The sequence below is a fragment of the Megascapheus bottae genome, chromosome 37, assembly GCF_031878675.1.
Source record: "Megascapheus bottae isolate mThoBot1 chromosome 37, mThoBot2.hap1, whole genome shotgun sequence".
In the NCBI taxonomy this organism is placed as follows: Eukaryota; Metazoa; Chordata; class Mammalia; order Rodentia; family Geomyidae; genus Megascapheus; species Megascapheus bottae.
Window position 1 is genome coordinate 5,839,269 of NC_143545.1, and position 13,618 is coordinate 5,852,886.

Genomic DNA, 13,618 nt, shown 5'->3' on the forward strand with positions numbered 1-13,618 from the left:
TCTATGAGCTTGTGTGTATGTGTGTGTGTGTATCTGTGTGCGTGTGTGTGTGTGTGTGTGTGTGTGTGTGTGTGTGTGTGTGTGCATGTATAATAGGGCTTGAACTCGGCCTGGCCACTGGCCCTGAGCTCTACACCTCTAGGATTCCACATTCCTCTTTAGCCAAGTCCCACTTCCCTTTTTCTAGAGGTTAATTGGAGATAAAAGTCTTAGGTCCTTTTGTTCACAGGCTGCTTTGAAGCTTGATCCTCAGATCTCAGCCTCCTGAGTAGCTAGGATTATAGGCATAAGCCTCCACAACCAACTTCACTATTATATTTTCACTTCTGACTTGTTTTCTTATATTGCTTTATTAATAACTTGTCTAAAATTTCTTATTTTGTGTCAGTTCTGGGGCTTCAACTTAAAGTTTGGGTACTGTCACTGAGTATTTTTGTTCAAAGCTAAGTGCTTTACCTCTTAAACCACAGCCACACTGTTGGATCTTTCGTGGTTAACTGAAGATAACATTCTCATGGGCTTTCTTATCCAGGTTGGTTTCCAACTGTGTTAATCAGAAATCAGCTCTTTGAGTACCTAGGAACTAAATTTTAAAGTACATTAAATTCTTGCATGCATATCATTTTGCTGCTTAGTCCTCAAATACATTTCAATAATATTTTCCTATTAACATGTTCCATGATTTCATATACTCATTACTGCATTTTATTTAATAGTTTCTATTCCCACATCTGCTTTTTGTAGTATTTATAAATCTGTTTGTTTGAATCAATCTACCTTGCCCCATCCTCTCTAGTTCCCTTCCATCTCTCTTTTCTTTTTCCCTCTTTTTCATCCGCCTACTTCTTCTCTATGGTTTTCTATAAGGCTTCTTTTTCTATATGGTTTTTAGAATGTCAGTATTACTTATATATCCTACAAAAATATACTTCTGATGTATATTACAATGTATTAGATTTATGAAGCAATAGCTGAAGAAAAATGTGGATTCCTAAGTTTGCTTATACATTGCTGGATATGCTTTTCAACATATCCTTGTTCAATTATTTTTTCATATATTTTTATTATAATTAACATAAGGGTTATATTACAATCGCCAGATAGAATGTGCAAAGTGCTTTAATTCACATACATTTATAACCTTTCTCCTTTCTTGGTCCCAATTTCCCTGCCCCCCACCCCTACCGCTCATCTTGTTTTCCCCCCTTCCCTATCCAATTTCAAATAACCAAATACAAATATATCCAATATATCAGATAACAAAGTGAGATAGTGTAACAATATGAGATAACCAAGGGCCAGTGAAACAGATGAGAGATAACATAGTACATTAAGGACAACAATCACTCATTATATGGCTTTTGTTTCTATATCTTAGAGGTCCTTTCATTTATCGTCATACTATAGGGCCTTATGTATCTAGGTTTTGCTCTATTACAAATCTCTGTTTAATTATTTTTAAATTGTGGAACATAATTATATTAGACATGTACTTGGTTACCTGATGATTATAACAATGTTACATTTCTATTACCTTATTTTTATGAAATGTATTATTCATTATTTTATATAGACTGAATCATTGGGCTGTATACATGTTTAAAGAAACATAACTATTTAAGACATAGTGTCACATAATGGCCATCCTTCCTGTTCATTTTAATTTTACCTTTATAAATTTATGTTTCTAATAAGTTAGTGATTATATACTGACAATCACTTACTGACCGTGGACTTTTATTACTTTAGTTTGAAATTGGAAGTATAACAATGTATTGGCTAAAAATAACACAGTGCTTATGTTCCTTTTAAAAGGGACAGTACTGAGGAAATATTTCTAAATTGTTAATATTTTATAAGAGATGGTGAAACTCTTTGTTTCTAATGAAGCTCATTTTTTAAATTTCCTCTTAATTTTATCAACAGAGTTGGTTATTGTTGAGTTAAGCACTGCTTACACATTCAGTAAAAATCCAATTAACAATTATCACAATATACAAACTCCGCAGTATCAACTGTGCAGAAGTCAGAGTGCATGTTGACCATCAGGAAAGAGAGCAGGTTATGAAGTCTGAGTAAGGAATAAGAGACATGTGATGGTCCTTAAGACATCCCATCCGTGTTGTGCAAATGTTATACCCATTGTAGATAGAAGCTCTGGTGTTAACAATAGTGATAATAAGCATAAAAATCAAGCGGAATGGCCGGAAGTTTGGCCTAGTGTTAAAATGCTTGCCTAGCATACACGAAGACCTGGCTGTGATTCCTCGGTACCACATACACAAAATATGCCATCAATGGTGCTGTGGCACAAGTGGTAGAGTGCTAGCCTTGAGAAAGCCCAAGGACAGTGCTCAGCACCTGAGTTCAGGCCTCAAGGCTGGCAAAAAAATCAAGAGGGCATGTAAAGGCTTTCTACTCCCTGAAATGATAGTTCATGAGATGAGAAGGCCACTCAAAGTGGTAGCAAGTATTTCTGGGAAGTACAACTTAAATACACATAGTATTTTATGTATTTATAGATTCACTGAAAAGAACATATGTATGACTGGACTGAGTCCCCTTTCATTAAAATGATGTTCCCAGGCTTCTGATCACCTTATTTTCACAAAATCAGAGTGAAACTCCATTACCATCATGGTTGAATGATGTCACATACTTTAACATTATAATTCCTGCTGAAAGGATATAGAAAATATCTTCTTAAGCACACAAGAAAAGTATATAAAAAGGAACAACTCTTTTAGATGCAGAAAACCAAGATCAAACACAATTCATAGCAAATATACTGGTAATAAAAACAAGATACATCTATTACCCTATCTACTGAGGAGGCTGAGATCTGAGGATCATAGAGCCAGTTTAGGCAGAAAAGTCCATGAGACCCTCAAGTACAATTCACCATCACCACTCCCCAAACTAGAAGTGGAGCTGTGGCACAAGTGGCAGAATGCTAACCTCTGAGTGCAAATGCTCAGAGACAGCACCCAGCCCAATGACCTCTACACATATCTACACACACACACACACACACACACACACACACACACACACACACACACGGACAGGAACATGTGAAGTGGACTTTCAGGCACCATCTGGGGTGGGGCAAATCTTTCACTTAGTCTTCCACATTTGAGTATATGTGACAATCCTTGGATCCTATTGGCCTTCACATTCCTAGTCTTCTCTTGATTACAAGAAAAAAGATGACAAGCAAGGATCTTTTTCAGATAAAGATCAAACAAAATTCTTTGAAATAGGAAATTTAAGTAACCATGTAAAAGGAAATTAGCAATCACATTTATAATCTGGAAATAAATACTACATTCTTACATACTTCTATCAGAATCGTACAACACATACTCTTGGTCTTTCATAAGCTGAAAAATCTAGTATCATTATTTTGCCTCAATTCTCCCTGTAGTTTGAAATGAACATGTGGCCTTGATTTTCTCTCCTTACCCCAATGTGATAGCAGAGCTGAAACACTGATTTCCTAGAAGAGAGACATGAAAAGGCTCTTTAAAATGCAAGGAACTTTGGTAGGAAGTTGGTCGTAATGCAGTTGTAAGGACGGTAATGCAAATATATTGTACTAGTCTCACACATTCTAGTTATGGTAAAATTGCATTGACCACTTTATTGAGAACATTTTATTCAAAGTTCCTGATTCCTTAGAATGAAAAAATTTTCACATTTCAAGTAGAAAAAATACTGTGTTTATGGACTAAGGTTTGATACTTAGTTTACATTGAATTTCAAAAAAAGGGAGTTAAAATCTTATGTTTTCGTAAAGATTGCAACATATATGCTTTAACAGCCTTTTGGTTAAAGGAAAGATAGCCTTCTTTTGTTTGAGTTTTTGTTTTTCTTTAGTTGTGGGGCTTGAACTCTGGGCCTAATCTTCATCTCAAGGCTATTGCTCTATCACTTTGAGCCACAGCACCATATCTAGTTTTCGGGTAGCTAATTGGAGATAGGAGTTTCATGGACTTTTGTACCTGGGCTGGCTTTAAACCACAGTTCCCAGATCTCAGATTCCTGATTAGCTAGGATTACATGAGCCACCAGCACCTGCTTTGAAAATGAATTATACTGAAAACTGAAGATGAAAAAAATTCAGTGCCATGTCACCCTGACAAACAGTTAAAATTCCCTTGACTTCTTCTGAGATTGGGGAGAAAAGGGTAAAGTATCCAGATGGAAATATTGGGGGTTTTTTGTTTTGTTTTGGTATGTTTTGTTTTGCCATTTCTGGGGCTTGAATGTAGGGCTTGAAAACTGTCTTTGGTTTTTCTTAAGGCTAGTGCTCTACCACTGGAGTCACAAAACCACTTGCTGCTTTTTTTCTGTGTATGTGGTACCAAATATTGAAGTAGTGTCAGAGGGCAAACACTCAATCACTTAGACCACAATATTGATTTGAAAAATTGGGCCTTTGACAATGTTCTGCCATAAAACAGATTTCCCACATTCCTGACCACTTCAGAACTGTATGAAACCATAGATTCCTACACTAAAAAAAGTGAATCTGAGATCTGAACTTATACCATTCTACTCTTTACATATCCACTCTTCAATGACAATGAAAAAAATAAAATATCAATGTAAATATTGTAGCCATGAACAATGAAGCAAGGAAATAATTTTTCAATGGAAATGAAACAATTTTCAACAAATCTCAGACACAAAACTTAAAAGACAACACACTAGAAATTGAGAAGTGTAACGAAAGTGTTCACATGCATGACAATGAAAAAAAAGCCTCAGAAAAAGGAAAATTATGCTTGTGTAAGATATATAAAGGAATAATTAGATATCATCATAAAGACTAAAGAGAAATTATGCATGTATAAAGTCACTTTAAGGAAGCCATTACTACTTTTGCTTAGTGGGGCACTAGCAGAAGAGGACAAAAAAAAATTCATGGGGCCGGGCGTTTGGCCTAGTGGTAGAGTGCTTGCCTAGCATGCACAAAGATGCAGGTTCGATTCCTTGGTACCACATACACAGAAAATACTGGAAGTGGTGCTGAGGCTCAAGTGGTAGAGCTCTAGCCTTGAGATAGACCAAGGACAGTGCTCAGGGCCTGAGCTCAAGTCCAGGACTGGAAAAAAAACCAAAAACAACAAAAAATCATTCATGAAGGTAAAAAATTAATGTATTCATACAGTATGAAGAACAGTAAACTGAATAGACTATATCATCAGCTTCTGCACTGTAGGAACTGTTTAAAGGAATTTTCTAGAGAAGGAAAATGTATGTTATCTCTGAGTACAAAAAAAATTCAGGGCTGGGAGTTTGGCATAGTGGTAGAGTACTTGCCTAGTATGAAGAAAGATCAGGGTTTGATTTCTCTGTACCACATTCATAGAAAAAGCTGGATGTGGTGCTGCGGCTTAAGTGGAAGAGATGTAGCCTAACCATGAGGTAGTTCAAGGACAGTGCTCAGGCCCTCAGATCAAGTCCAGGTCTAGCAAAAAGAATTGCAGTATAAAATATAATTACATGAATGTGCAGCAAAATATCAGCTGAATTGTGATGAGTGCACAGAAATCATGAGAAGTTTGTGCATATTCTCTAAGGAAAAAACAAATAGAAAACATATGACTATGCATAGTTATCTCTGTGGATCAATGATCACTTCATATTTGAATTATCTACATATAATAATTACAATATAAAGACAGTAAACTAGAAGAGAAGGACTAATTCCTGTTGCTAAACAAAAAAAATCTTTAAATATAAAGATACATGTTATGGGGTGGTCCTGGATGTACACTTTGGTGGAATCAAAATTTCAGCTATACAGAAGAAAATAATCTGACAGATGTATATCAAACAATGATGACCACATTTAAGAATATCTGGGAAATCTCCAAGGAATTCAGTTTTAAGTAATTTCATCACAACAGAATGGTAATTAGGAGCTCATATATCAATATTTATATCAATTTCCTCACCTGAACACTTCCACAATGTAGACATGAGCAATGTATTACATTTTAACTTGTAAATAGATATGGATATCTTAAAAATAATTAAACATGAAGAACATAGACATAAAGGCATAACAAATATATTTATGTGAAACTGTATGACTAAAGGAATAATGGGACTAATTAAGATTACAGTTTTTTCCTAGAAGTATACTGATCTTTAATAGGTTTTTTGATAAAAGGTATGCTAAAGAGAGTATCAAATCACAAGAGAAAGAGAAAACCAAAATCAAGATCCATAACTCTATGTGGTGATTTTGAGGCATCTAGATGAGTAATAGATTAGAAAGTCTAGAATGTCAGAAATGACACTGCTGCACTTCATATCATGTTCCATCTATTGAACTCATTTAACGTGACAGAACATTTCATGACAGCAACTGCAATGTACACAATCTATCAAATAACATAGTGCATTCACCACCAGATGATGCCATATTCTACAAAATACATTATAGATTTTAACTTTCATAAATATTGTATTATATGCTCTGTATCTATAAAGCTACACTGAAAGAAAACTAGAAAGTAGCAGGTTTAAATCCTCCGGAGAAGCAAACAAGTAATCACAAATTTTAAACTGCACACACAAAGGGAAGCCTTCAGGAAACTTAAAGGTTCCCAGAATACAGAGACAACAAGAATGTAGGTTACTAGCAGTGAGCTCACTTAGTACCCAGTATGCCTGAGGAAATAGGGTCAACCTAGAACACCATATACAAAAGTGTCCAAGTATATGATAATATATTTTTTCTTTTTTTATTGTAATTAGTAAAAGGGTTACATGATATTTTCCAGATAGAAGGTGCATTAATTCACATACATTGATACCCTTTCACCTGTCTTGGTACCCATTCCCTCCCCCCTACACCCCCTATCCATCTTGGTTTTCCCCCCTTCCCTATCAAATTTCAAATAACCAAATACATATAAATTCAATATATATGATAAAATATTTAAGAAGAAAAGCATCTTTGTCCACATAGGACATTAGTGTCTATATAGTAACATGTGCAAACATTTCTGGAATTAGTGGATTTTATCAGTATCATATCATACAAAACCAGAATAATACACAATACATAATTTGTTTACATTTATTATAAATTCTTCTGTTAATTATATTAACTCAATTATCTTAGTTATATTATTACATTATATTGTATTAACATTTTATTAACTGTGTGGATTAATAATTATGCTAGATTTATACTGAAATAAATTCAGACAACATACTATATAATACATATAATATACTTTGTACACACTATACAATTATATAATATATAATATCCATTACATAATGAATAATATGTATTACTATATAGAATGTCATATATACTATATAATTGTATATGCACTATAGAATGTGTATAGTATAGTATATACAATTACATAGCATAGAATATGAATATTATATGATGTATGTGTATCATATACTTTTACACATAAAATTATTATGCATATGCATGCATTATTACATATTGTATTATATAATATGTTAAAATAATAGTATATTAATTATATGTATTGTTATATTACCATTCCATATGCACTATATAATTTACGTATTATTTATAGATGTAAGTATAGATATATACTTCTCGGTGCTGGTCCCAGGTCTTGAACTCAGTTCCTGGGTGCTAAGACTGAGCTTTATTTCTCAAAATATTTCTCAACCAATTGAGCCACATCTCCACTTCTGAGATGTTGAGTTTGGTTTGGTTTCATTTCGAGGTCTGTGTGTGTGTGTGTGTGTGTGTGTGTGTGTGTGTGTGTGTTTGGTAGGAATTGGAGATTAGAGTCTCATGGCCTTTCCTATCCAGGCTGGCTTTGAACTCTGATCCTTGGATCTTAGCCCTCTGAGTAGTTAGGATTATAAGCATGAACCACAAGTGGTTGGCTATAATGAATTTTCTAATACAAAGTAATTACTGTATAAAAATATAAACTCTTTCCTAAAATTAAAGACAGTAATAATTCAATTTTCTCTTCTCTTCTTTAAGTTACTAGATTGTAAGAAAAGGACAGTTTTCACTTCAAATCAGAAAGAGATACATTCAAATGTTGATTTGAGTCAAATGATATCATTTTGACTTAATTTATAGAAATGTAGAACAACTCATTGTCCTTGTCTTCATAGCTCTAGGGCCTGAGGTATAGAAAATTTCATGAGAATATTTTTGCTTCATTGGAAGGATCTAAATATAATTCTGACTCACGTGGCCAGGCCATTGACATGCATGCAGATGTACCCATTTGAAGAGTATAATTCCAATGCCTACCAAAAGTCACGCCCTCAAAGCTAAATGGATCTATCAGTAGTGCTCTTTTACAAATATCTGGATTCATAAATGTACAAATATCTATATATCTATATTTAAGAGTAGTTAAGGACCTGATGGCAGATTGTGGTAGAAAATGCATTTATCCTCATCATTTATTCAGCAAAATAATGGGAGGCTTGGAGAAGTGTGTGTGTGTGTGTGTGTGTGTGTGTGTGTGTGTGTGTGTGTGTGTGTGTGTGTATGTATCTATATGTTACCTATGTCAGTATGTGTATCAGTGTTGGGGCTTGAATTCAAAGCCTGAGAACTGTTCCTGTAACAATTTGCTCAAGGCTAGTGCTCTAACACTTGAGCCATTTGTCCACTTCCAAATTTTTTGGGTTATTTGGAGAAAAAGTGTCTCATAGACTTTTCTGCTTGGCTGGTTTTGACCTTTATTCTCAGATCTCAGCCTCCTGAGTAGTTAGGGTTACAATCATGAGCCACTGGCACCCAATTAGGAGTATGGAGAAGCTCTATGCTCAAAATTGCAGAGCTGAGGAATGGCCCAACCAAATGTAACTTCTGCCTTCTTATGGCCTGGGCAAGCACCAACATTCTGTTTTAACATCCAACATTCTGATTCTGTTCCAGCAGATCTCAGATTTCCCCATTTTAAGTAGAACAACTTGTTCTCCTTCTTCTTAATTGGGAAGCAATAGAAGTGTTTAGAAAATACACTACGAATCTAGGACAAAACAGCTTAGAAAATGTGCATTTTACCAGGCATGGTGGCTAACGCCTGCAATCCCAGCTACTTAGGAGTTTGAGATCTGAGGATCAATGTTCCAAACCAGCCTAGGCACTAAAGACCGTGAGATATTCCCTCCAAGTAATCACTAGAAAAGGGGAAGTAGGGCTTGGATCAAGTGTGGAGTGGTAGCCTTAAACCGAAGAGCTCAGGGACAGCGCCCAGGTCCAGGGTTAAAGTTGCATGATCCTCAAAAATAAATTGTTCATTTCATATTATGGATAGCATATAGCCCCAGAGATCTCAATCATGTAAATGAACAAGGAAGGAGGATTCTGGGATAGATGAGAATTAGGCTCATTCTAACCACAGCCATTGCCTTCAATGTATCGTGTGATCCCCAAGAGCACAGAACAACTAGGTCAACCAAACATAAGTAATGGGCAAAGATGTCCATCTGCTGGCTTTCTCTAGACACTGTAGCCAACACCAGAGGCAGCTTTCAAGTCCAAAAGAATTCATAAAGACAACCTGAAGGTCTTTGACCCTAGAAAGGAAACTGTTTCCTTGGCAACAAGGTTTCATATTGCAAGAATAGAGAGAGAAGTTATTGAAAACAAAAACTAAGACTTTTTTCTGATATTCATAGACTCCATCAACATATGATAAACTCTAAGAAAACGAAGATTTTGTGAGAATAACGTGTTCAATGGGGCAGCTAAGACAGAAGTGAATCAACAAACAAAATAACTTTTCCAAACATAGCGTACTCATGGATAGGATCAAGCTGTACTTGATACAAATTCAGCAAATATTTATTCACTATTTTCTATGATGTAACTGTGTGTGTGTATGTGTGTGTGTGTGTGTGTGTGTATGTGTGTGTGTGAGTGTGTGTCTGTGTGTGCTCACGTGCCTGTTGGTTCTTGGGGTTGAACTTAGTGCTCTTTGAGCTTTTGTGCTCAAGGCTAGTGATTTATCATTTAAGCCAACCACTCCATTTTAACATTTTTAATGCTTCATTGGAGATAAGATTTTCACAATCTTTCTTCCAATCCTCAAATCTCAGCCTCCTGAGTAGCTAAGATTGCAGGTGTGACCAAATGGTTTCCACCTAAATACGACTGTGTTCCCCAAAGCTCTCTTCTAAAGGTTTATGTCATAAGATTGATAAATGCTATTTTAACTTTGAGAAGTATTGCCTAGTTGAAAGTTACTGAAATTATATCCTCAAGTTGGATTATAAAATTCTCTCTCTCTCTGTCTCTCTCTCTCTGTCTCTCTCTGTCTCTCTCTGTCTCTCTCTGTCTCTCTCTCTCTGTCTCTCTCTCTGTCTCTCTCTCTGTCTCTCTCTCTCTGTCTCTCTCTCTCTCTGTCTCTCTCTCTCCATCCCTCCCTCCCTCTCTCCCTCCTGGCTCAAAATGTAAATACTCAAATACATATTCCCATCCTTATATGACACCTTCATGATAGACCCAAATCTTGGAACTGTGATTCAAAATAAACCTTTCAGGTATTTTATTGTAGCAGTGTGAAACTAAGATAGCACTTTATATAAAGCTCTGTAATAGGGATGGGGGAGGGAAATGGGGACCAAGACATGAGAAAGGGTATCAATGTTTGTGAAGTAATGCACATTCTATCTGGTCTATATAATGTAACCCTCTATTAATTACAATAAATATATATATGGATGAAAAATGCACTTTACTAGTTAATTTCACATAAATTTCCCTCTATTCATTCAAAGGAATATTAAACATAGAGACAATATTTAAGAGAGTCATTTTATTTTAGGGGAAGTTTTTGTCAATTATCGAAGTCATTTTATGCTTTTCATTAAAGTACAATTCTTTAAATGAGTCTAACCAGTTTCTTTTTCATTTATTCTCATAACTTGTTATTCTTAAGAAATTTCTGCTACTCAACTCAGGTGTCTGGGATGTGAGGATCTCTATTCAAAACCAGCGAGGGCAGGAAAGTCCGTAAGACTTACCTTCACTACCTGACAAATGTAACTGTAACCCCTGTATATACTACCCCTACAATAATATACAATTAGAAAAAAGTCTTACCTTCAATTACCTAGCCAAAACCTGGGAGTGAAAGTATGACTGAAGTGATTGAGTACAATCCTTGAGCAAAATAGCTAAGGGACACTGCCCAGGCTGCAGTACTTACAGGATACAAAAAAGATTTAAAAATACCATTGGAGATTATAGATCTTGAAATATTTATATTGTCCTTTGTAGATTGTTCAGGTCAGAAAACTTATTCAGAGAAACTTTGATTATAGATCCTTCATAATTTGCTGGCTGACTTTAGATTCTAACGCCCTAAGGAGAATGTGACTCTTCTCTGTAAGTGCAAAACAGATCAGATTATAAATCTCTGATCAGAATGAGAAGGTAAGAAAACAAACCCAACAAAGTAAAGATGTCTTGCTGGAAAAAAGAAAAGCATTTTATTTGAACCACTCATAGATGTCTGAAGGGTTTGTCATTTTAATAAATAAAATTTTTGATCTCAATGCACCTCTGAAGGCTGTTACAGCAACTTCCTAGAACTCACTTGGGCTGGAAACTTTATTTTTTATTTCATTTTTATTTTTTGTGCCAGTCTTTGCTTGAACTCAAGCGTGGGCACTGTCCTTATACTTCTTTTTGCCCAAGGCTAGAACTCTACCATTTAAGCCACAGTTCCACTTCTGGCTTTTTGGTGGATCTTTGCAGATATGAGTATCACGTAATTTCCTGCCTGTGCTAGTTTCAAATCAGGATCCTTGGATCTTAGGCCCCTTGAGAAGGATTTTGACCATTAGCCACTGGCAACGCATTGGAAATTTTTATTCACACATAATGCACCTATATCATTTATATTATGTTGCATTTACTGTAAAAGTCTGGAATATTTCTGAAATACAATTGTCTTCAAACCAAATAATTCTCAAGTCTTCACTTTAAATGTACCACATTTCCCATTATCCCTGACCTAAATTCTGTGATCAACAGCTTTCTTCCTCAGATATTTCAAGTACCAGATGTTGATTCATTTAGGTAGAAGAGAATGTATAAAGTCAGCATATAATCAAAGAAACACAGCCAAGACAGATTTTGCTTATCTAGGAAGAAACTGCCAGGGCTTCCCTAACTGGAACATGAATTATAAACAACACATCTCAATACACCTTTCAATGGCATGTCGGTAAGAACAATTTTAGAAATGAATCTGTCATTGTAACAGTAAGAGAAAGTGACTTCCAGGATTTTACCTCATTTTTGGAAGGCTGGAGCAGTGGACCATTAGGGAGCAAAGGTAATTTTTCCATAGTATGATAATAGAGAATAACGTTTCGAGTGACACAAAGATCACACACACACACACACACACACACACACACAACCCCCCCCACAAACACAATGCTAATATGAAGCAGAAAGAATCCCAATACCAGCTACTCATGGGTCATTTGAAAAGGCCAAACTTTGTGTCTGAACAAAATTATCAAAAAAAGGAAAGAGAGGGGCTGGCGGTTTGGCCTCGTGGTAGTGTTTGCCTATCATGAATAAAAACCTGGGTTCAATTCCTTGGTGACAAAAACATAGAAAATGGCACAGGTAGTGCCGTGGCTCAAGTGGTAAAGATCCTAGCTTGAGAAAGCCCAAGAACAGTGCTTAGGCCTTGAGTTCAATCCCCAGGACAAAAAAATATAATAAAATAAATTTTATAAATCAAAGAGATTTATAAAACACCATCCCTAGGTGATTATAAATCAAGAAACATTGAACCATGGAATTATTTAATATCTGAGTTGTTTGAGAACAACAATAATTCAGGTATGTTCTTCTAATAAATAATATCAAAATCATGTACCATATCACTTTTTAAAATTTAAAAAGTAATATAGCCATTGGCAAATCAGTAAAAATTATCTAGCATACAAACCTGAGAGTTTCAACTGAATAGCAAAAACAGATGATAGAAAATAAAGATACACAGGTAGAAAGACAGATCAATCAAACAATAGATAGACAGATTACATACATGCATATATACATACATACATACATACATACATACATACATATATACATACAAATGTACATACATAGGCAGGTACATAGATGGATGATAGATAAATTGATTGAAGATAGATACCCAAAGGATAATGATAAATGGTTGGATGGATGATTGATAGATAGCAATAAGTAGAAGATAGTCAGATGGGGGGGTGGTAGATCAACAATTTAATGGGTCACTTTAAGTTCCTGTGAAAAGAGGAACAAACCAACCCTAATCCCAGTAGAAGGAAGCAAATTATTAAAATCAAAGCAGAATTAAATGAATTGGAGTCCAAAAAAAAGGTATAGAAAGAATCAACAAAACAAGGAGTTTGTTCTTTGAAAAAATTAACAAATTGAAAGACCCTTAGCAAATCTTTCCAAAAAAAGAGCAGAGCATACCGAAATAAACAAAATCACAGACAAAAATGGTAATATCACGACCAAAATTACCAAGAACCAGAGCATCATGAGTGAATACTTCTAAAAACTTTACGCCAACAGATTTGAGAATCTAGAAGAAATGGATAAATTTCT

The 13,618-nt window shown here is 35.2% G+C and overlaps 1 pseudogene; it reads left to right on the top strand.

The window, feature by feature from the left end:
* The window catches only part of LOC150042147 (vomeronasal type-2 receptor 116-like), a 77,728-nt pseudogene that overhangs the window by 42,378 nt on the left and 21,732 nt on the right, over nt 1-13,618 (top strand).